This window comes from Aquila chrysaetos, chromosome 6 (genome assembly GCF_900496995.4).
Source record: "Aquila chrysaetos chrysaetos chromosome 6, bAquChr1.4, whole genome shotgun sequence".
NCBI classification, from domain to species: Eukaryota; Metazoa; Chordata; class Aves; order Accipitriformes; family Accipitridae; genus Aquila; species Aquila chrysaetos.
In genome coordinates, this window is record NC_044009.1 from 25,565,852 (window position 1) to 25,589,275 (window position 23,424).

The 23,424-nt window shown below is 39.7% G+C and overlaps 1 protein-coding gene across 1 annotated transcript in view; it reads left to right on the plus strand.

Annotated features, from left to right (window-relative positions):
* Positions 1-6,202: 6,202 nt before the first annotated feature.
* The window catches only part of RAPH1 (Ras association (RalGDS/AF-6) and pleckstrin homology domains 1), a 100,263-nt gene continuing 83,041 nt past the window's right edge, over positions 6,203-23,424 (plus strand). The window contains 1 exon segment of the mRNA XM_041124006.1: positions 6,203-6,573. The gene's annotated coding sequence lies outside the window, so the exon portion shown is untranslated.

The window sequence follows — 23,424 nt, forward strand, 5'->3', positions numbered from 1 at the left end:
AATGTAGCATATTGGATTTTCACAGTGCAGCAGGAGAAGCTCCAAAATTCTGTTCTATCTCAGACAGCAACGTGACTGATAACTCTATTTTATTGCACATTCATAAAATCACTTATACTTTAATAATTATTAATTCAGATTTAGCAGGTAATTATTCTGTAATGACGATTAACTGCATATAAGGTGTTTGGTCTTGAAGGAAAGACACTTTCAAAATTTACATTAAAACACTCTTTTTCTAACTCAGTAAGCAAAAGACATCACTTCTGAAGTGAGATGAAGTATAACCTTTTTGGCGTAAAATGAGAAGTGCTGTCATGGAGGAAGTCATAACAGAAGGTTAAAAGTAATCTGAAAGGCAAATGACTACGTGTTGCTTCTTTTATGCCTTAGTCTGTAATGGTAACATGGATAACATGAACTCCCAAGACCTTCTAAGAAGTGCTTTCCAGCCTGACCCAGAGAAATACCCAATCCAGACCCCTGGATTATCCTGGGACTCTTCCAGTTTGTTATCAAGCAGAGCCATTATGCCTGAAGAGTCAGTAAGGCCATATCAAAAAGGTCATTGCAAGAAGAGAAGAAATTTTCATCAGAACTACAAGACAAAATCGAGCTGCAAAGTAGAAGTAGCAAGCAGAAACAAACCCAATTTCTTTTCCCACCCCACGCTGCCACTTGTCTCCCTTAGTATTTTAAACATATTGTGGACTTATTTTTTTATGTAAAGCAATGAATACAAAACATCTGGTATACTTCTGTCATTTCACTGTGATGTTAATGACCAAACCTCTGCCATTACACCATAGCAAATGGGATGTTTTAATGCTCTTGAAGTAATGTGTGATGTTTACTCCTATGCTGAAAATTCTAGTGTTGTCTGAATGAATGTGTGGAAAAGAATTGCTATTTGTATTTTAAGCGAATTATGTGCCAGAACCTCGTAATTCTTATGAATGAGTAACCTCACAATTTTCAGAGGCATCACTCAAAGAAAGCAAAGATACTGTATTTCTTCTCAGAGTTGTTTGCAAAGTTGTTGCCATAGTTTGGGCCTCTTTTTTTAGACCATCCTTACCGCCTAGCAGTGACAAAGTCAATGTCCTCTACATTAGCATTTGTTTACATCATTCCACTTGCTGTTGTTGGCACCTCATTCCAGTTCATGTCACCTTTTTTTTTCCCATTCTAATGGGCCTTTTCCAATTCACCTTCACCACTGAGATTTTTTTCTCTTGGTTCTAAAGGTACGGTCAGATAGAAAAGTATTGGCTCCTCCCGTCTCCAAGAAGATAATGAAAAACCTTGTTTTATGAATGGCCAGTGCAACTGCTGCGATTGGGACCCACAGCTTCGTTATTTTCCCTTGTAATCATATTAAGTCAGATGAAGGAAAAAGAAAGGTGGCTAGAGAGTATTAATAGATCTTGGGGGTGTGATAGATCTTAAGGCCTGTAACAGCGCTGCAGAAAGCCACTCATTTATCTGCCTCTCAGTAAGAATCTCTAGAAATAGAAGCATTTTACATTATTTTGTTCCTAAAGATATAAAAATACATACATTCTAACTGCACTTTGGAGAAGCAAAATTAATAAAGACAATTGCGCCATTCCCCATTAGTGGAAATGCCCCACATTTAACCTGCCTCAAGCACTTTCAGTATCACCGAATCCCTTGGGTGGGATTTTCCAAAGTGCCAGCATTAGCTCAGCCCTTCTCCCATTAAAATCAATTACTGACTTCAGCCTCCTCCTGGGAGGAGAGTCCAGAGAGTCCCTGTGGTGCCCTGTGTGTTGGAAGATCCTAATCTTTGTGTGTGCTGTTGCTTCCCTGTTTTTATGTGCATGGCTGCACAGGTGCTCAGATACATTCACAAGGGCCAGGATTTTCCTCAGAGGACCTAAAAAGGAGCCAGAAAGTCAGCTGTGCGGAATAAAGAGTAATGGAGGGTAATATAAATCATGGAGGAAAGGGGAACTTCACATAACATGAAACTTCATCAAGTGTCTACTGAAGTCAGTTAATTGCAGCCTCTATGCCCCAATTCACAGAGCAAAACCTCCCAGAACACGTTTTCAGTACTACTTTCACACAGTATATTTTCTATCTATGGAATCCAATTGCCATAGGCAGTCATCAAGGCAAAGAGTTTAGTAGAATTGAAAAAGGGATTTAGGAAGTTGTGAGCAAAGACAACATTTGCAGCCGCATGCGCTAGATTACAACAATGCAGGGGACAAACAGGCTTCCTTCTTCAGCAGCATAGGCTGATTGCTTTGAGGGTCAAGAAGATGTGTTAGCCCTGCTGATTTATTGAGATGTGCGATGGGATGGTTTGAGTTTTCACTAAAAGGAGTGATAATACTAATGAATGCTATAGGTAGATTATTTGCTAGTCTGTATTATGGTAATGCTGGCACTTCCGTAAAAAGACTATCAGTCAAAAGTCTGTGACGAAGAGCAATCTCCCAAGCAAGGGACGGGTTTGGCACTGATGAGAGCAGAATTCAGACCTTGGCTATGAATGAGACTTACTTTCTGACTGCAAGGAGGTAGCTTACTCTCTCTGTGCTTTAAATCATCACCTGAGAAGTGGGAAGACAGTACTTCTCTAGTTCTCAGAGATGGAATGAAGGGAAAGTGCACAAAGAAGAGAGTGGTCCTATTTTCATTCACAGCCCTTCTGTGCTTTGGATTCAGAGCTGTCATCCCACTGTAAATCAGGAATACTTTCGCTGGAATTAGTCAAGATTTTCCTGATTTACACTTATGAAATGAGTTCAGAAAATGGTGTTTTCATTCCACTGTTCATGGTGCTCCTCTGTTTGAACTTGTTCCCACATGCAAATAGAAGCAGCCTTTCCTAAGAAGAACGGTAGCCCTGAGAAAGCTTAGCAGCCTTAACCTAGAACATGAGCGGTTTCTGCAACGGATTATGCATCATGCTGACTGGCTTGAAACCCCAGAAGCTCCTGTCCAAGTCTGCATTCCTATTATGGGCTACTGTTCTCATTACACCTGTAGCTTCAAGGTCAGATCCTCTTCAAGATATTCTTGTTTACTCTGAACAGTAGATAAGATCTGAGAAAAGGCATTTTTAACGTATAGGCTGGATGAGCTGAATTATTTATGTTAATGGATATGGGTGCTACACCTGTTGCTAAGAAATACTGTAATACTTCGTCATAAGTCCCATTTGGAAAGGACATTATAGCTATCTGAGCAGCAATAGATACAGTATAGGTTGAGCAAGCTATTGATGCACAGGAAAGGATTTTTAATGATTTTGTACCTTGAACACTGTAGTTGGCAAAAAATTTGATAAAGAAGCCAGTGGAAACAGTCAGACTGCTCTTCTCCTTGTTTGAGCTGCCAGGGGTCACAGGCGCTCGAAGTTCCATAATGGGATAGCTGCATGTATATATAGATGTACCTATATATGCACATATATATATAGTTTTGATTGATAGAGTCTGGATCAGACCCAGCTGGTCTTCACCAAAATGTGAAATTTCTACTGCACAAGTCATTGAGCTTTCTTGGGTCCAACAAAGCAATCAAGATGGGAGGTTTTTTTTTTATTTTGAACTCTTGTATTTCCAGCCTTTGCCTGGTGTGTCCATTATGGAAATTCCCCCAACTGTCTAATGATCCGAAAGCCTACGTAACCTTTGTTTATTTATGTTTTCTTATTCAGAATTACTTAAATACAGAAAATAAAACCTTTGAAGGATTCAAAGTCAAGCTCAGCTGCCAACGCTGCTTAGCTGTACTTAAAATTGAGATTGATAGACAACATTTAGGGAGAAAGAAGGGTCAGTAGCCATGGAATTATTGCCCTGATTAAAAACAATGATCCATTTTATCCTTTCTTATTTGGGAGCAGATATACATTTAAACTGACCTTTTAACCTACTCAAAAGGCTTACCTATTTTTATTATTTCATTAGCTGTTAATTTTATTGGCAGATGTATGACTAAATCCCCTGTACTACTTTGAAAACTTTACCCAACGTCTACTGCAGGTATGTACTACTTCCCTGGCCTGGGGGATGATTTTACATTAGTAACTGATGTATGTAATTGGATAGCGGTTCTGTAGGATGCACACAGATCCAATCTGGTCCTCAAGCTTAAAATGGTCTGGCTCTGATCTCTACCCTGCATTAAATTAAGTGTGCTGTCTGTTGTCTGCTTAGGCTCAAGGCAGCTTAGCAAGTTTGATATAAAGGAGTAACATTTCCACACACCCGAAGCAGAGTTTGCATTAGTCAGCTGCAGCGTCTTTTTCATTTTGATACAATTTCATAGTTGAGCGTATGAAGCTTTGCACACTTCATGGCCATGCAGTTCCTGAGCTGCTGCGGTGTTGAACATGGTTTGGCAGTGCTTCTGTGCTGGGTTAGATGTAGCTGGAGCTGCCATGGAGCTACAGAATGAACCTGGGCATGGCACACCAAAGTTGCTCCTTGTTCTGCCCGTGCACTCACTGTGCTTACTGCATGAACCTCAGAGTCTGCTTCTGCAGGAGGTGTTGTCATTCTAATCCCTTCAGGGTTACAAAGGATCATTAGGAAAGTATGGTGGGATCAATACAACCTGGAGACACAGCTTAAACGTGCGGATAACATCAGATTTATAGTCACTGCCAGCTTAGTCTTACTGCTGATGTTCAGCCAGTGCAGAACGGCACTGAATATTGAAGTACTTATCACTTTTATTAAATAACGTGAGCCCAGACATTTATTAATTGTGGAACATTTCCACAAACTATGAAGCAGTGCAGCAGTAGTGGTCTGTTATTTTGAATGGTTGGATTAAAATTATTTGCAACTCCAGAAGGCTACTGTAGTCTCTTCGTGATGAGCGCATGTATTTTTATTCCACATTGATAACTTCTAAAAGAAATTCAGAGTTACAGTTGAAACTGTCCGATATTTCTGCATCTGTAACTTTGATCTCAGCTTGTCTGTGGTAGTTAATTGTCAACATTTTATTATGTTGTCCAAAATTTGGAAGTTATTACTTGCTGAGGCTAATTTATATAGCAAAGATTTTTTGCTGAATACATTAGAATTATATGTCTGAACTTTGTCTTTCAAATGACTTAATTGTATGTAGACGTGAAAATAATTTTCTCCATGTAGTAGCTTGTATTTTAAAAGCTGCCTCTTCGTGTTGCTTTTAACCTAGCTTATAACCTCCTCGGTAAATTAGTATTTACAGAAATAAAACGACTAGCACGGTTTTGCATAATTGTTCTCGCTTATGGAAAATACTGTGCTTTAGGTGACTGAAGTCTCCTCCTTGTCAAATACTGACAGATAAAACCTGATGTAAAACATGCCTATGTGGTGGCATGGCATGACAGCAGTTCTAGCAAAGGGGAGAAGTACCTTCCCAGCCAAAGGCAGCATCAATGTCGTCTCTTCTGCGCTAGACCTTGGAGCCCCAGCACACGGACGTCTTCCCCCGCAGCCCACGCAATAAACTGCATTTAAGCGAATCTCCTCTCGCATAGCGTTATTTGCAGAGGCACCCAGCGTTTTATCCCGGTTGGTAAATAATTTAAAAAGCGGTGATCTCGGCCCTGAAGTTGTGGCAGGATGAGAAACAGGGGCAAACGCCCAGCCCGGGGAGAGCGCGGCCGAGGCGGCGCGGTCCGGGGCTGGCCCGGGGCAGCCGCGGCCGGCTCTCCGGGACTCACGACCGAGGGTTTCCGTAGCGTTTCCAGGATTTGGGAATGTGCTGCCTACAGAAACCCTCGGCGATGGGCGCGGGACGGGGAAGGTCCCCCAGCGCCTGTAGCCGCGTACGGAACCGCACCGCGCGTTCCCTGCCGCAAGCCGCCCGGGGCACGGCCAGCGCCCGCCGAAAGCGGGTCCGCCGCCGCCGCCAGGTCCGGGCGGACCCGCTCCGCGAGCCTCGGCAACGCGACCGCCCGGGCGAGAGCCAGCGGCCCCGGGGGCGGGGACGGCGGCGCTCGCCAGGGCACCCCGGCACCGCGCCCGGCCGCCCCCCGCGCGCCAACCGCCCAACCGCCGCTCGCGCGCCCCGCCGCCCCCCGCGCGCCCAACGGCCGGCGGCTGCCCCGCCACTGCGGGGCCCTCGCCGCCAACCCCCCACCCCGGGCGCTGGCGCTGGCGGGGGCGGGGCGGGGCGAGGCGAGGTGCGGCCTGCGCGCCGGAAGTGAGCGGCGGGGGGGAGCCCGGAGCGGCGGCGAGCGTTGGGGCGGCAGCAGCGTGGAGAGAGCGGTGCCTCCGCTGCTGGGCAGGGACGCGTCGCCGGCCGCCGGGCGGAGGCGGTTCCGCGCTCGGCGGAAACAAGGAAACGGGAAAGGAAGGGAGCGGCAGCGGGAACGGGTATCGGCGGCCACCATTAGCGGCGGCGGGAGGAGCAGCAGCAACAGCAGCAGCCGCCGCCGCCGCAGCCGCGGGGGTCTGCAGGCGGAGCGGAGCCCGGGTGCCGCCGCCGGCAGCGAGCGGGAGTGTGCCCGCCGCTTCGCCCCTCTATTTTGTGGGGAGTCGCCGCTGCCCGCCAGCCCGCCGGGGGCTTCCCCGGAGCCGGGGCGAGGTGAGTGGTGGAGCCGCCTTCTTGTCGGTTTTTTTGAGGGGGGCGGCGGCGGCGGTGGGAGAGCCGGCGGGCGTCTGCCGGGCCGTGGCGGGCGGGGGGCGGCGTTTCCTGCCGCCTCCCCTCAGCCCGGCGGCGGGGCGGGGGCCGCTGAAGGACCGCTGCGGCCGGGGGCTGGGCGGGGAGGACGGGAGCGAAGGAGTGCGAGAGGGGTGAGGATTTAACGGCCCGTGTCCTGCGCCCCTCCACGCCCCGAATACCATCGGGTGATTTTTTTCAAAATGGGCTTTGGAGCGCTGGTGACTGGTGGAGGTTTTTTGCGTGTTCCCCCCCCCCCCCCCCCCCCGGCTTTTCTTCGTGTAAGGCATGTCTCAGAAGAGGCTGGGAAGTAAACCGGGGATGCGGGAGGGATGTAGTCTGTGGCATCCAGACAATGTCAGCTTGGGTGAGTCTCCACCCTGTGGAGCTGCGGGCAGTCGAGTCCCCTGCACAGGCATCGCCAAGTCTCTCTGTGCGACCCGGGGAACCAAATACGCTCAAATTCTCTCTTTCCTGGTGCAAGAAAGGAAAAATTGGTTTGGATTGTTGGTTATAATGTTTTGTTTAAAAAAAAAGAAAAAAAACCCCACCAAAAAACCCACCCTGAAATCTTTTAAGCTTTTTAGCCATATGCAGGCTGGTTTGTGAAGAGCCTCCCAAGCAAGGCTGGTGCCTGCATTGGTTTTCATGAAGATGGGGAGAGTGGTATATTATTTTTTCTGCATGGGGAAAATCATTGATGGTGGGAGGGAAAGGAGGAGTGTCTGTATACATGAGCATCACATGACCTGTGTAAAATTCATATAGGTATACTTATTTTTCTCTTGCATTAATGCTAGTTGTTTTAAGAAGCCAATGACTTATCTGTTCATTTTGGAAGGTGTTGTTTCTTTTGGATTTGTTATCTTGTGTGGCAGAAAATAGTCACCTGTGTGTTTGGGCACTGTCTTTGTATTTTATCATTTTTACTAGTATTTCAAGGCGTTTTATGTTTTTACCTGGTTATAGGTATTCAGAATGGGACAACAGCAGTATAATTCCTCTTTTACTGGAAGAGTATCGGTACCCTCGGTTTGGCACAAGTATACTATTTCACATGGCTAATATCTTGACATTGCTATTTGTGTGATGGAGGAATGGGAGCTACTGTTTTATGAGACTAGAATCACAGCCACTCCATTTTAAACAAATTGCCTCTTTTTGTCAGTTCCCCCTGCACTCCGCTGTCCTCCAGACATGGACACATTAGCTTGTAAAACACCTTTGAGCAGAAAAATGAATTTAGATGTTTATTGATGAATGAATTTAGATGTTTATTGAAACAATATGTCTAAACCAGCAAATCTTCCTATTTTACTGTCTGTTTAGTCAGCTTTTCTCTGCTGAGAATTTTCCTGTTAAAATAGAGGAATAGAAAAATCACTTGCTAAATCATCTTGAAGAGCAAAAGTATAGGTCATAAATTTCAGTTCTAGGGAATATTTTACACGTAAGTTATATAAAGGTGTAGGCATGTCCATATTTAATATGCTGATATCCTCCTCCTTGGGTAGGTGTGGTGGATAGTGGAATACAGAACTGTTTCTCTGCATCTAAGCTGGTATGTGGTTTTCCTATTGGTGGGTGACACTCAAATTACCTTACAGAAATCCACATTAGGGAGGCTTTTTGCTTTCGTAGAACAAGGAGGTAAGTGGCACTAAGGAATTTATTTATTGCCCTCCTACAAATTTAATTCTCAGATAGATATTTCCTTAAAATGGCTTGGTTTTTAGACTCATATGGCATGCAGTGAAGAGTCCTTCTACCACTGTTTCTCTGACTTAGCATGGGATGACAGAGACAGAAAAAGTATTGTTGAGAGATAAGCCACAGTTCAGGAAAGCAATGTAGTTTACCAGCTGTTAATCTCTCAAAAGAATATAAAAAATAATGTGAAAAGGAACACTGACAAATTTTATATAATCTTCAATCTGCCGTCCTTGTGTAATATCTTGAGACCACTGCATTCAGGTTTGAATTTCAAATAGTTTTTTTCCAGTGGAGTAGTGCATTGACATAAACTGTTTTGAACTTCCTGTATATTGCAGCCTGTTCCTTTCTTAATAAGGTAAGCCATGGTACAGAGAACACCTGTTGGTTTAAAGGGGTATATGAGACTGCTGTGGTAACTGTTGTAGGTGATGGTTCACTATGATTGATTTTAAGAGGCTTTATTTTTCAAGAGAGTGTCTCAGTCTTCTGAGTATCAGAGTATGTGGATATTGCCTCATTTCTCCCTTCCCCCCAAACCACTGACATTTTTTTAGCTGTAAAGCTATTGTGTTGCTTTATTTGAATTTTGCAAGAATATGAACATGTGCTCCTTTATCTCTTCCTTTAGCATCAAGTTTTTTAATAAAATCAGCTAGCTTTTCTAGCCAGAAATAGTTATTTCTTTGTGCTCTTAATTGAACATCTTTATGCTGTATTAATCTGATGTTTACTGGTCATACAACCTGCCTTCCTTCTTCAAATGTCTCTCAGCCACTGGAGGGGAAAAAAAAAAAAAAATATATCTATCAAACTGGGACAGAGTTAAATCTGAGTGACTAAGCCAGTTAGGCAAATATGAAGAAGAATAGTGCTGAAGATCCCAGCCGTTAAGTAATTTAGATCACATTCTTAATAGCAGAAAAATCCAAATCTCTTGCGTTACAAATGAAGCCAAAGGTTGCAAAATAATCACACTGCCTTTTCTGTTATATTAAACAATAGTTTTATTACTGAATTTTCAAGTAGAACTGAAAAAATGTGCTTCACAGCTTCCCATTAACATCTGTTCATACTGAGGACCCTGCTGATTAAATCTAGAACTTGTTACAGGCACTTAGCAAAGCCAAAAATGTCCAACTTGTATTTCAGCCCCCAACAATAAACCAAACACTGAAGGGTGTGAAACATCACAAAATACGTATCCATTCTCTGCAATTGCTAGAAGAAAACGTATGTTGATTTACAGCTGAATCAGGCAATCTCAGATAAACAAGCCTTATAAAAAGGGGCAATCCAGATCTGTTTTATTGCTAAGGTTTAATAATACGTAGAAATGACAGCAGACTGCTGAGTAGTTGTGTTTAATGTATTTCTATGTGGAATGTTAATTTTATTTAATGAAATGTAGCTTACAAAACCAAAGTTGTTGTATTGAGTAAGTCCTTTTAAGGGTTCAGAAAATATCTCTATCATGATTGGCAGTCACAGATTTTGAGTGAGTATGCATATTGAATGCTCTCCATCTGCAGCAATGTCTACAAGGTTAAGGAATGCCAGTGAAGAAACTGGCACTATAATTGCTATTATAATTGTTCTTCAGATAGGCAAGGGATTTAATTTTTTTTTTTGTTAATCTGCAAGCATTATCATCACTTAAAAACTGTGTTCATTGAAAATTACATATTATTTTCAAGAGGTTAGTACTAGAAATTGGTAATAACAATCCAGTTAAGCATATCAGTCCCTGTGAGAAAGACAAGTAAAATTCCTTGATGATTCACGTTGCTAATAATCGTCCTCATAGTTGCAAATCTTATAAAGACTAAGAAAACTGTCTGCAGCATACTTTTTATGCAGCTTGATCCAGATACATTGGCTAATATTTTTTGACTTTTCAGTGAATTTAAGTCACTTCTCTATTTTGTCCTAAATAGTAATTTTAATTATTTGCTGGGAGAGGCTTTTGTTGAAGTGTTTACTGTAAGAAGTTACATAGAATAATATTTTTGTTGAGCTTGCTTTTTTTTTAATAGATCTATTAATGAAGAGTGCTTGAAATGTCTTGTTCTGTGAGCTATCGCTCTATTTGTTCGAAATTGTATGGAGGAATGTGATGTGCACGAGAATTTGAAACTGGCCTGAGGTTAAATATTAGGGAAATTATTTTTTGTCATCTTATATCATGATGAGTTAGTTGAATTCTATAGAGAGGACTGGGGTGGGGGGAGGAATTCCAGAGCTACTATAAAAATAGTTTTAAAACCTTTTAGTCATAGAACATAATTTTTACCTGTTACTGAATTTCTAGTCTCAGAAATTCATCAGATTAAATTGATGTAATCAGAAAGGTGATTGAATCTCCATTGCCTCTGGTCTTTTTAGGAGAGCAGTGTGTAAGGTGAAAGTTTTTATACAAGAATATTATAGTGAGTCTGGTGAGGGGCATTGCTATACACAGTAGCAAAACTTTTATGATATATTTACTTGAGTAAATATTTTGAAGTGTTCAAGAATGCAAGTTGTTGCTGATAAAAATGTACTGATGTTGCATAGAGCAAATGGTAAAATGAATGAGGGTTGTTTTCATCTGGTGTGAAAATTACCTTAAATATTGTCCCTTATTGGAATGTTAATGTTGTATTGTTCTAATTGTTGTATTTGATATCTGCTGAAATGGTTTTATACTGTGTAAGGGTGTCAGTACTCTGTCAATGTAAGTGTTTAGAATAGCAAGTTGTGCTCATATACTAAAATGCAGTGCTCTTTTGCTTAAGCTGTGTTAAGCACAGATCCGAATCACCTTACTGTTTCCTACTGTTTATGACAGCACAATAGCTGATTTCTAGCAGATCAGGATTAGAAAGAAACAGGAGCAAGAAGTGACATCATTCTCCAGTTTTGTGGCTCTCTTCAGTTTTATTACTTGTCAGTATTACAGTTTCATCTAAAAAAGTATTGGAGAAGAATAGAGAACCTGCTCATTTCTCTCAAATGCATGTATGAAGTGCAAAAATATGCTAAATAAAACATATACAGAAAGGGGCTGGAGGGAGACTAATTGGCATCCTTCATGCTCTCCAATAACTTTACCCTTCAGAAAGCTTTGGGAGCAGTTGCATGGGGACTGGCAGAAACTTCTGTTCATGTGATAGTGAGAATTGAAGTCCACTGCCTATTGCTGGCATAGGGTCCTTTGCTACTGTCAGTGCTGTGATTATCTCATCTTGTCCTGCCCTCTTCCCAAAGACTTACCAATTTGCCATATTTGTAGGACCTGTACTATTCCTGGCATATCTTTTTGTCCTTAATACTGGGCTTGAAAAAAAATAAAAACCAGTGTAACTGTGCTGTGCTTAGAGTTGAGGTGTGCAATACAATTACTTCTTGTAGTTGTTTTTTGAATTGTTGCCTTAGTGGCTCTTCCAGTAGGAAGGAACAGTTTTGTAGTTCGCCCCCTAAAGAAAAGCTACAAGTAGAGCTTGTTGCTTTCCAATGATACTTGGATAGACTTCATCTTGATGCAAATTCTGTCATCTGTTACCACTTTTCTGCTTTAAGAGCAGCCATCTTTAGCATAGAAAAGGTAGTTCATTCTATGTGATCATAGTCTTAATGTCTGAACTTGGTTACGGAGTGCTTGTAAAAGTGCTCCTCCAGACTAAAACTGTTGTCAAGCAAGTAGTTTCTGCTTCTACTGTCCTACTGTTGTGTATCAGTGACTTGTGAAAAACTCCGCAGGTTCTTTGAGGAAGTGCTGCAAACTCTTCAAGGATTACTCTCTGCAAAATTTTACTTTATTGTCTGAAATCCAGTTAGTCATTGTAAAAGGAAAAATGTTTTCAGAAATGTCCGAAAGACTTAATTACTAGCCTTACTGAAACTGTAATTGGTAAATCTGCATCATCTGCCTGCAAAATTGGATTTTGAAGGCTATGTCATTAAATAGTGTTAGAAGTGCAAATAATGAATATGTATCAAGCATTGATGATAAAATAATCCCATCTCAAATGGTTGAATTCTTACTCTGATATCACCTTTGCAGTTAAATCCCTTCAATATATGTCATAAAATTGCCTGCTGAGTTAAGTGCAACACTAAAAGTTGAATGAGATACTGCATACTGTGAAAAATGCTACCTTTACAACACAGAATTCATAAAGGTTTTTTTGGCGTGGAATTTCATTCTTTTTGGAACTTACAGATGGTGCTAAGACAGTTTTGCCCCAACTGTGTTGTTTCAGTCAGTGATGAAAAAAAAAAATCTAGCGGTTTTTTTAATGTCTCTGGATTTCTTTTAAATCGTTTCATTGATTATTATGATGAAATATCTCTCTAAAATGCCTATTTGGTTTAATCAGTGAGAAAGTATACTGAAACTGTGTTTGACAGATTTTCCTCTCTGTCAAAGGGCTTGTAGCTTTGTAGTGGTACTCTTACATTTAACTCTGAGAAGTTGCTGATTTAATCCTTGTGATATACCATCAGTGAAAAGACACATGTTTGGAAGGAAACAGCTTGTGTACATGCTTGCTGGCTTTCTATCTCTCTTCTTTCCATCTCCTCATGATGAGATGTCACTGATAGGCTTTGTTATAGATGCTGTAGAAGATAGCATTAGCAAAACAAATGTGCAGGTTCTTTGGAGGAAGTAAAGTTGCTCCATGCATTGTTTATAAACTTCTTCCAGTCATGAATCTCCGTAGAGATGCATTTGCTATGCCTGGAATAGCCACAGGTTTGCAGTTGTCCCTGCTTGCATCTCTGACAGTGCTGACCCAGTCTCAAGAACTGTATGTTCCACTCAGTCTTTTTTTCTAGTAGGTCCCTTAATGAAATGGTATTAATAAGAGCAAAAGAGAAGCAATTGAGATGAGAGACAATTTTTTTTTTCCCTTATGCTTTTTCTGGCAGAAATATCCATAGGTCTTATGTAGCTTTAGTGATCACTAAACTGCTGTGTGTTAAAAATACTCTTAAAAAGAAGAGGCTGGTGAGATTTTATCCATGTAAGTTCTGTGATGCCGTTGTCAGCATGATCCACAGCATGCCAAATTGGTAAAATTGAAGGGGCGATGAGTTGCGGTGAAAGGTTCTACCTTTGGGGAGCTGTTGAGAGAGGAGAAGCTACATCCTTGTATGTGTCTTCCTAGACCATGATTATATAGCTTTGAAAAATTAAAGGTTCTTTTATCTCTGGGATGTAAAAGCATTTTTAAAAATAAAGACAAACTCCCTTCTAGGCTTTTTGTACCTTACAAGTATTAAAAGGCATCCGTCCAGGGTTTCAGAATCTGTTGTAGGAAATACTTTGCACCATGATTTTGTAAATTAATTTGTTTTCGTATCTACATGACAAATGTTATCTGTACTTATTTAGGAAAGCTGGTTTACAAAACTAGGATGGGTTCTAGCTCAATACTGAAAACAATAAGTTTTCAAGATGTTTTCAAACATCTCATGAATGAGACTGATTTTTGCAGCCTAATGATGATCTTCCAAAGGTGAAATTGGCATGGGAAGTTTATTAGTTTTGCAGAAAGACTGTACTTGCATACTAATTGCCTTAATTTTAATCCTGTTTTTTTTCTACTTTGTGTCTGAGCTCATTGCTTGTTACTCCTCCTCTTTATGGTTTAGAACAAGAAGTATTGAATTAGGTGGGAAGAAAAATACTCTCTAACAAGTGTGAAACCATTTCATTATGACCAAGACAGTGTTCCCTCAGGTTTTCTCATATCATTGGATGGGAATACACAAAGATAAGTTAAGATCTGAAGTTCTTCAATTTGTGTTAACTCTGAAACTCTGTATCTACAAGGACAAGACACCCTATCTGAAATAAATGGCATATCCACTCTGGCTTTGTTCAGAAGTGAGGACCATGTTCTTTGCCCAGGGCGGTTCCTCAGTTGTTCTATGGGAGGTACATTACTGATGGGTTGTGTCTGGACTTAAAATAAAGCCTCAGTTGCTGGTATTGCGCTGTTGGCTATTCCTGGGCAGTTTCCTTCTCGTGTATGGTTGTTTTCAATTTCATCCTGACTTGCCTAGTTCATGCCTTTATAGTGATGAGGCATCTTGCATAGGATTTTTGATGCCATGCCAGAAGCCAAGCATTCCAAGCTCTCTTTTTATCCTTAGTAATTTTGCTTCCTGCTTTTCTCCTTGCTAGAAGGATCACTGTGATCTTGTTGCACCATTTAAAATTGAGTTAATCATTGTTGGAATCTGTTTTAATATACAAGTGCAAGTTTGGACTTCCCAGGTGTCTGTAATCATTGTTCTTCAGAGGTGACTAAAGACCTTTTACACAAATGTGTTTTACAGTGCATTTAAAAAAAAAATACTTCCCATAGTGGAAAAAAACTCCTCAAGTTGTTCTGAGTCTTTAAAGAAAGATGCCTTACAGACCTCTGTTCTCCAAGGAAGTTGGCACTTATCATTTTAATGAGTGACTTAAGAGAATGAGCTGCTTGGACATGTAGTTCTGAGTGGCTTTGATAGAAACATGGATGATTGCCCGCTATTCCCAGAAAAACATTCTGCAAGTTTGTTGTGTGTTATCAGTGACCAACGTTTCTAGTAGTTTGGATTTTTAGTTAACAATAGTTGTGTCTGAGGGCTTTAAGAAAAGCACTTGTGTCTGTTAAATAGTGGCATTTTATTTAGCGGGTTGGGGGGGAAAGCCAGTAGTTTTCACTCACTAGTAACTTTGCAAGGTAGTAATACTGACTAAAAGTTGTGAATTCCTTTGGCCATCTCTGAGCACCTCACAGGTCAGGAGAACAACTCTGCCTGAAGCTGCGTTTCAGAACACTTTTTCTTTCATCTCTACTTAGGTATGTCTATCAATAAGTAACTTAGTGATATCTTATGATCAGTTCTGTGAAACTGGAAGGCTATTTGTCAAATTGATGTGAGTACCAACAATAAATTCCTGCCCAGCGAAGAAGGAAAGGAGTTTTTTTCCTAAAGAAGTGTTCAGTTGTTCTGGATTAGGGACCTCAGAGACAGTTTCTAAGAAGCATAGCAGAAGTGAGAAGTCTCATTTTCAGCAATTAAATGGAAGGAGAAGGAGGGGTGCGTAGAAAAGCGTGAATGTTGTCTTCCCTTCTGGTAGCTGGCAGAGCGGAAAATTGAAGCAATAGGGAAATGAGTGAAATTTTTAGGAGGAATGAGGTATCCATGTCACAGTTCTTGAAGTGAAACATACAGTGCCTTTACGAAGACTGCTCTGTATTAACTAAACTCCAGTTGATAGTGCAGCATACAGCTTAACCTTTTGTGCTTGCTATCCTAGTTAGTGAAAATCAGAGACTTTCCTGTTAAAATAGAAAACAAACCTCCCAAAACCCCACTTAAGTGCTTGTGATTAGCTTGAAAGAAACTTGCTGTTTTGATATTGCTTATCCCTATTTTTCTTGAATCTATGCAAAAACTTCAGAAGGTCCTCAAAACCAACAACAATTTAAAAAAAACCAACAAACACTTGGAATTATTTATTACTACTTTGTAATGAAAAATCTTAGATTATCTTTTATCAACTGGAATGGAATATTCCTGGAATGACTAGTGTGCATTGTGGGGTTGAAAGTCCAGTGTAGAGCAAACAAAGTATTTTCAGACTGTGTACTTTCAACTTCAGTGGTGTTTCATTTCTGAAATGTGATGACTTGGGTGTCTCTCTTTTTGAAAAGCAGTGCCACTTAATCTTCATCCTCCTGAAGTACCAGGTAGTAATGTATTTACAGGTGTCATGTAGGAAATTAGCTTGGATAGACTGTTGTGCCCAAAAGTTTGGGGAATGATTTTGTGTCTTCTTTTTTTCTGGGCCTGGATCCTTCAAAAGTATATTAGGTTTGTGTGGCCTTTAACTTTAAAATACACATAGTGTAGGAAAAAAACATTGTCACTTGACACAAATTACTAGGGTTTAATGGTCTGGCTGTCTGCTATCATTGTCACAAAAAGAGTTTAAATTGAACTGCTGTTGCTTGCTTTCTGGCCTAAAGACTGATCTGAGTGCAGTACATAAGGCATGTTACTGTATTATCTGTGACTTTTAAAATATTCCTTATATCTAGTACCTTCTGATGATTTACATTTTCCGCTGATTCTTGTGAAGTATATACTTTCTTGTTTTGAAGATGACAACACAAATTGTTGTGTCCCTGTATAATGTGACCACGGGCCAACCTCATGTCTTTGTACACTGTAAAGTGAAAGGTGCACTAGCATTTGAGAAATTAGAATTGAACCTGAAAACAGTAATAAAATAGGTCTAAAGTGCTTGTAAAACAGGAGAATGTGCTTTAAAGCAATGTCTTCCTAAGACTTCATTTAGTTTCTCCATTTTGTAGAGCATAATAAAACCCCTACTTTCTGAGCTTGGATTCCACCTCTCCATTTTTTTTTTTTCAATCTTGAAGGCACACAGTCTTCCTTTTGTTTAAAATGTACCTCACCTGAAACTGGAAGGCCAGAACTTTCTAGTTTTCTGTATTTATGCTCATTATTAACTTTCTGAGATAAACTTAGTCTGGCATACTCTTTGATACAACTCTTGACAGGCTGTGAGCATTTGAGAACAACATTTCTGTATACGTGATCTGACGAACATGATAAAATGTTCCAGGATATTGATATGTCTTGTGTAGTACATTGTTCCAGTTAAAGCTGCCTAAATCTTTATTTTTCTAGTTTAGAGTGGGTTGAAAAGCAAGATAAAGGGCTAGCTGTTCTCTTATGAAAATGTTAAAAATTGCAGCTGACAGTATGTTGTCTGCATTCTTTTTGCCTTCCCGTATGGATTTAAATATTTGGGTTTACAACTGCGCATGCTTTCACTATGTTATGATGTGCCATGAGAGTTGAGAAGGCATAGCCTACTGATAAATTCAGCAGCTGCTTCTTCATTCCTAAAATGACTTTTGCTGGTTTGCTTTCCTTAAAATGTTGGTATTTTAGCATGATTCAGGCAGGATTATTGACAGGAATATGGGACTAACATATATTCAAAAGTAGGGCTTTTCTTGGTTTTGCAGTATGATTAAATATATTGTTTTGTATCTGGATACTGTATACAAAGTATGCATCTTAAATCATCACCTTTTATCATGTCTGTTTATTCCAAGACACTCAGACTGAAGTATCAAACTTTTTGGAGTATAGTGACAGTCATTGTTCAAAACAGTAGTATGTAGGGTATGAAGTTGGGTTTTTTAAAATAGAATTTGGAATACATAGATGGTTAACCTGTTAAAATGTTGTGTTATTAGTTCACTTTTTGAAAAGAAAACTTAAAATTTTGCCTGACACGACTCGTTGTGGATAACTGTAGTGCTGTGATGGAGTCATCTATTAAACTAAAGAACACTACTTTGTGGGGGAATTGAAGGTCCAGTAAAAGAAACCCTTAGTTTATTTAATTTTTTTTTTTTTTGTAATTTCTGAAATTCTGCTTGCATCTATAATGTGATTAGTAACATTTCACCAGGGGGTTGGGGGAGAGTAGCAGCAGTCTGGTCCTGTGTGCATCAAGAATCGTCTATGTAGTTACATGGAACTAGTTTGAATATATAGTTTGAGGCTTGTATTTCAACACTAGTAAATAGTGATGATCTTCCTATCATTAGGTGTGCATGCAGTAGCCTGGTATTTAATGGAATACAGATTGATAACTATGTAGTTTTCATATTTTTATTGCCCCTATGCTTAATATATTTTATAGATCATGTTTAGAAAATATGTCTGTAACTAACTCTGACCTCTTTCTTTCCAAAGATGAGCAGGATTAGCACTGAAATGATATTAATGACTCTGCATTCTGTGAAAAAATTGATTTGTGCCCTCTGTGTATTGCTGATCTTTTATAGTGTCTTGAGGAATAGGACATTATTTATAAAAAGAGAAAGTTAGGTCTGCCACAGAGGAAGCATTATATTATGGATTAAATGCTGTCCTTGTCATCTTTGAACCACCATGTCTTGTTACATGCATGTTTTTTTCTTTATACAGTCTTCCAGTTCTTGAGTTGCAGACAATGAGAAGATTTGAAAGTTGTATGTGTAGCTCTCTTGTCCTCTTTTTGGGTTTGGGGTATTGGTCTTGGAATGTTTGCTTCTGAAATGCTGCTTGATTTGAAACTGGATAGGTAGAAAAATCCTTTTTTTCTGTGCTCAATTCCTTTCTGTACTTGGGCTTATGTTTGCGTACATGCTCTTAAGTTTTGTTGGCTAGAATTGTCCCACAGGAGATACTGTGTCCACTGAGAACTGGACAGAATATTGTTCTTTGTGTTCCCCATCTCAAAACGCACACGGGGGAAGGTTGGATAGTAAAGTTAGCTATGCTGGTCCTGTGCTTTGTACATATTCTCCTCAGCTGGGAGAAATTCTTTAGATGATGCTCAAGAATTGAAGAAGGGGCTGAGAACTTGCTTTCTGTAACTTGATTTTAAAAAATATAAACTGTCAGGAATAATCAAAATGGAAAGAGATACCGTTAGAATTGACCTTACTACTTGGCACAGAAGGCTGTGAATGATTCCACAGAGGTATTGCTCTTTTAGTTGTTTTCTTCTGAGAGAAGGTTGTGACATCAGATGAAGAGTTGAGACCAGGAATAAACAAGGTCTTAGGATCCATCCCATTTTTTTTACAGGTATTTCTTCATAAAGGATGTTGTGGGGCATGCTCTGGCTTGTGATTGAGCTGTTTCATCTCCAGATGTCATTAGTGGTTGCACTGAATGGATAGAGACAGTGACACAGAAATAGTGCTAGCAGCCAGGCATGGATTCGTGGTAGTCATTCTCAGCGGTATTGCCATGGGACCATGGCCAGTCAGTTCCCTTAATAGGTGCGAACGTCCACTGGCAGCTCTGACAGAACAGCTGCAACTGATGTTATAGCATACTAGCACCTAGTTGTTGCATCATTCACTGCTGATTGTTCTAGCTACTGTCCAGTAAATAATGAATTTTGGCTAGTTTCTTGACTAAAAGTTCCGCATGCACCTTGATGACCAGTCTTTCGAAGAGTGGTTATTACACTAACTTTGCACTGATTACAGTTTTTTCAGGCTTTTGTTACACTGCTGTATAATCAGGCAATATCAGAGGTTAAGATTTTAGAATACTGTTGAACAGTAAAAGGAGAACAAAACAACGTGACCTATATCTTGAGCTTTCTCATTGTTTGTGCGACTTCCCTCAATATCATGGGAAAATTGCCCAGGTAGTTGCTTCCTTATTTATTCTATTTATATGTATCATCCTTCAAAGTGTGTTGGAGGATTTCTGTCAAATGCAAAAGAGAATTTTCAACAGAACGCCAAATCCAGCTGTATGAGAACAGAATTTGCTTCAGATTCACCAGCACAATTTAAAACCTACATTGTGTATAAGTAGTTTAATCCAAAAAAACCCAACCCCAAAACCTAACTATGTTCTCTGTGGGAATGTTCTAAAGACTTATTTATTGAGACTTAAGTATTTGAGGACTCTTAGTAATAGATTACGTTGGTAATACTACCTGCATCTTGTCTAGTGCTTTTAGTATACTGGTGTAAATAAAAGTAATGTAAAGTTTTTTTCCTTTCTAACTTTCTGACCTCTCTAATACAGTTGCAGCTAGGAAGTGATAGCAGTGTGTACTAGGAATCCATCCTTTGTCCATGTGACCAGCAATGTTTTGCACTGCAGCAACAGCAGTGTGTGGAAATCTTTCCCAACTTTCTTCCACTGACTTCTGGGCTTGTTTTTCTTTTTCTTACAGAAGCTGGGCTTTTCTCATTTGTTTTCCTTTCCTTGAAAAGGGGTGGGGAGTCTCATGGTTGTTTTTTTGTTGGTTTTTTGTGCCTTTTTTTTTTGCCCTTTTTTTTTTTTAAGAAAAAGCTTTTTGAGGTTTTCCTTCTAGTCTTTGACTTGTAAAATTAAATTTTAAATGGCATACTGTCTTTTGTATGTGTGTAACGTTGTCCAATGCCAGATACACTATTGTAAGTCTAATATTTCTTGACTTTTTAACACTGTGTTTCTCCTTTCTGCTATCACTTCCTCTTGGAAAGAGAAGACCTGATTTGTTTTAGATCATCAGAAGATTTCTATAGAGAAACTTGGATTTTCTGACTTTGCATATACAATTCCTTGGATTGTCTGCTGCTCCCTGCAGATCGTTTAGTCTTAACCTTTTTCTTATGATGGGGAGGAGAGGTCTTCTGACTCCTTTCAGTACTTGATTATGAGAGGGGGGTGATGATGTGTTTATACTTATGTGGGAGCTTTGCATCAAGAGATCTCCAGTACCATAATGAAGCGATAGCCCTGTTATATTGCTAGAAGTCTTCCTGAAAAGCATTGATAAAAGCATTCTTGGATGCTAGGCTTAAAATCAAAAAGCACTGATAATGTTATGAAAACATTTTATTGAAGTTAGACTACCCATTTTAAAATTAGATTTCGTTATGTTTGGTTTTTACTGATGTGTCATACCAGTTGAAAAGCTAGAGTTCTACCTTGCCCTAATTCTCCAGCTTTAAAAAGTTCCTTGTTTGTTTTGATGGTCAGGAACCAAACATTTTCTTTACAGTTTTAGGTCTACTTTTACTATTGAGTAGAAGGAGAGGGGAGATTAATGTCAGGGGATGCCTTGACAAAAGAGCTTCATTTCTAGCTACAGGACCATGTTCTCTACCCATCCCTCTGCATGTTTTAGAGTTAGTCAAGCAAACTACCTGCTGTGATGTAAGTGGACAAGATGAGATGCCCTGACCTGTACGAATGACCTGTAACATGCTTCTTGTGAATGAAAAGGAGAAAGAAAAAGGGAAAAAAAAAAAAAAAAAAAAAGCAGAGGTGGTGATTTAATAGTAAGAGCTGTAATACCTCATCTTTGAGATGGAATGACATCTCTAGTTCTGAAGGGTGAAGATGGATGAAGTCCATCACCTGCAGAGATTTCAGGACCTCCAAAGAAGCAGCTCCATTTCATTCTGGTGTTCCTCTCCTGCTGATGGGAACAGATATGTGGCACTATCAAGTGCAACATTCCTTTGCAGTCTGGATGTGGTCCCTGGCAGAAGTTATTAATAAATAAGTATACATAAATAATTTAATTGTATATTTTAGTAATTGTAAGGTACCTTTACTGCAGAGATGTGTTGGGATGCAGGGAGAATGTGCAGAAAGCTCCCAGTGAAATGAAATTTATTACTCTGCAAAAATTATTTCTGTTTTTGGCTTGTTAACCTGTTCTCATTTGTCACAAGTTGGCCCTTTAAGGTGTGCTAGGCTGTAGCTCCTATCAGTAAAACTTTATAAATCCTTTGGAAAGATAATAGAAAGAAGTTGCCAGCAAGACTTAGACCTGAAAGGGCTTTTACAGGTCTGAAGGAAGATAGAAAACCAATAAAACCCATGAAATAGTTTGGATTTTTTTAAGCTTCATTGTAAATCCTTTCACAGTGCTGCTTTTTTGATTTAATTCAGCCTGAGAGGGCTAAGATTCAAGCGTAATAATCTTTTCTACAAAAAAATGAAACAAACAAACAAAAAATCTTCCAGCCAATTCACACCTCATGTTAGCAATCTGAGGAAATGAGACTGTAGGCTAATGGAATGTTCCACAAACTTCTGCATCTGCATAAACTTTTTCATAGTGCAATAGACAAACACAGCTTGGAAATTATTTTGCTTTTAAATATTGAGGTGCTAATGAATTAAGAGACTTATTGTAATGTGGCTTTTAAACTGGTCGCTGTCACCTACATTTTAAATAGCTACTTTTGCTACTTTGTGGCTCATTTTGGCTACAGCAAATTAATGCAGATCAGTTCTTTCTTGCCAACCCTTGTCCTTAACAAGATGTGAATGTGGTCCAAGTAATTACCATTTCTAGTGTCACAAATGACATTCCTTATACAGTGTGGTCAACTCAGTACAGCTGCTTTAGCAGTAAAAATAGTCATTGTGGTACACATTCCACTTTTAGTGTTATATTCTGTAGTTTATTCATCTGGCTCGTTCCTTGGAGAGGTCTTTATGCCAAAGAAGATATTTTTGAGGCAACAAAAATAATTGTTCTTTTGGGAGGTTCAGAAAAAAACTTTACTCTGAGGCTTGCCAAGTTGTTACACAGCTGTTAAGATGATATAATGTTTTTTTGTTTGACCAAGGTTGTAAATATGAACTTCCTTCCTCCTGCATTTATATTTAATCTAGCTGTATGCAGAATTTGTGATCAATCTCTTCCAAATTTCTGTTGAGGGAGAGTACCTTTGAAATGCTTAACAAACTTCAACATGCAGTTTATATTTGCTTATGAAATGGGTGGCCTAATTTTCTGTGAGCTAGATATAACCTCCTCCCCTAGTCCTGCCAAAAGAATGTATGTCTAGTATAAGTGTTTGTCCTGGAGGATATAGCAGAAAAATATTAATCAGTGAGAATTCTTGACTGGAATACCCTTAATCCTGTGAGGAGTTCACTATGGTTAAGTTTCATTAGAGCATACTTAGTTGGACTTCAAAAACGGACTCAGAGTGGACAGTAGATTCTGATTCGTTTGCATATGTCAGGTATTCCTGCATTTCTTGTGAGCCATGTTTCCTGCTGCTTTCCAAATTATACTGAAGGAAATGACAGCACTGGCGATCAGCCTTCTAGACACAGGCTTAAGTGTTTTGGAAAGGAACTGACACTGGCTGCAGCGATACTGTAAACTGAGGTAGTATTTTGCCTTAGGAAGGGCATGGCTCTTTAAGTAAGATGCAAATTCAGTATGCATTACAGTATAAGCTTGGTTTTAGCCCTGTTTTTCTAACTAATTTTTAATGCTTAGAAATTGCATGTAACTGTTTTCATATGATGAGATGAATTTTTATGTTCTGTAGGAAAAAAACTGAGGTAGTGTGTGTTAATAATAAAATATCTATAAAAGGTTTGGCTTTTTCTAACTATTGTAGCATCAATATGTCTGTAAAAGGTGGGGTTTTTCTGCTGTTTGCTTGTTTTTCTTTGTTTAAACAGTATTTTGGTAGTGTAGTTACATTTGTAGCAGGA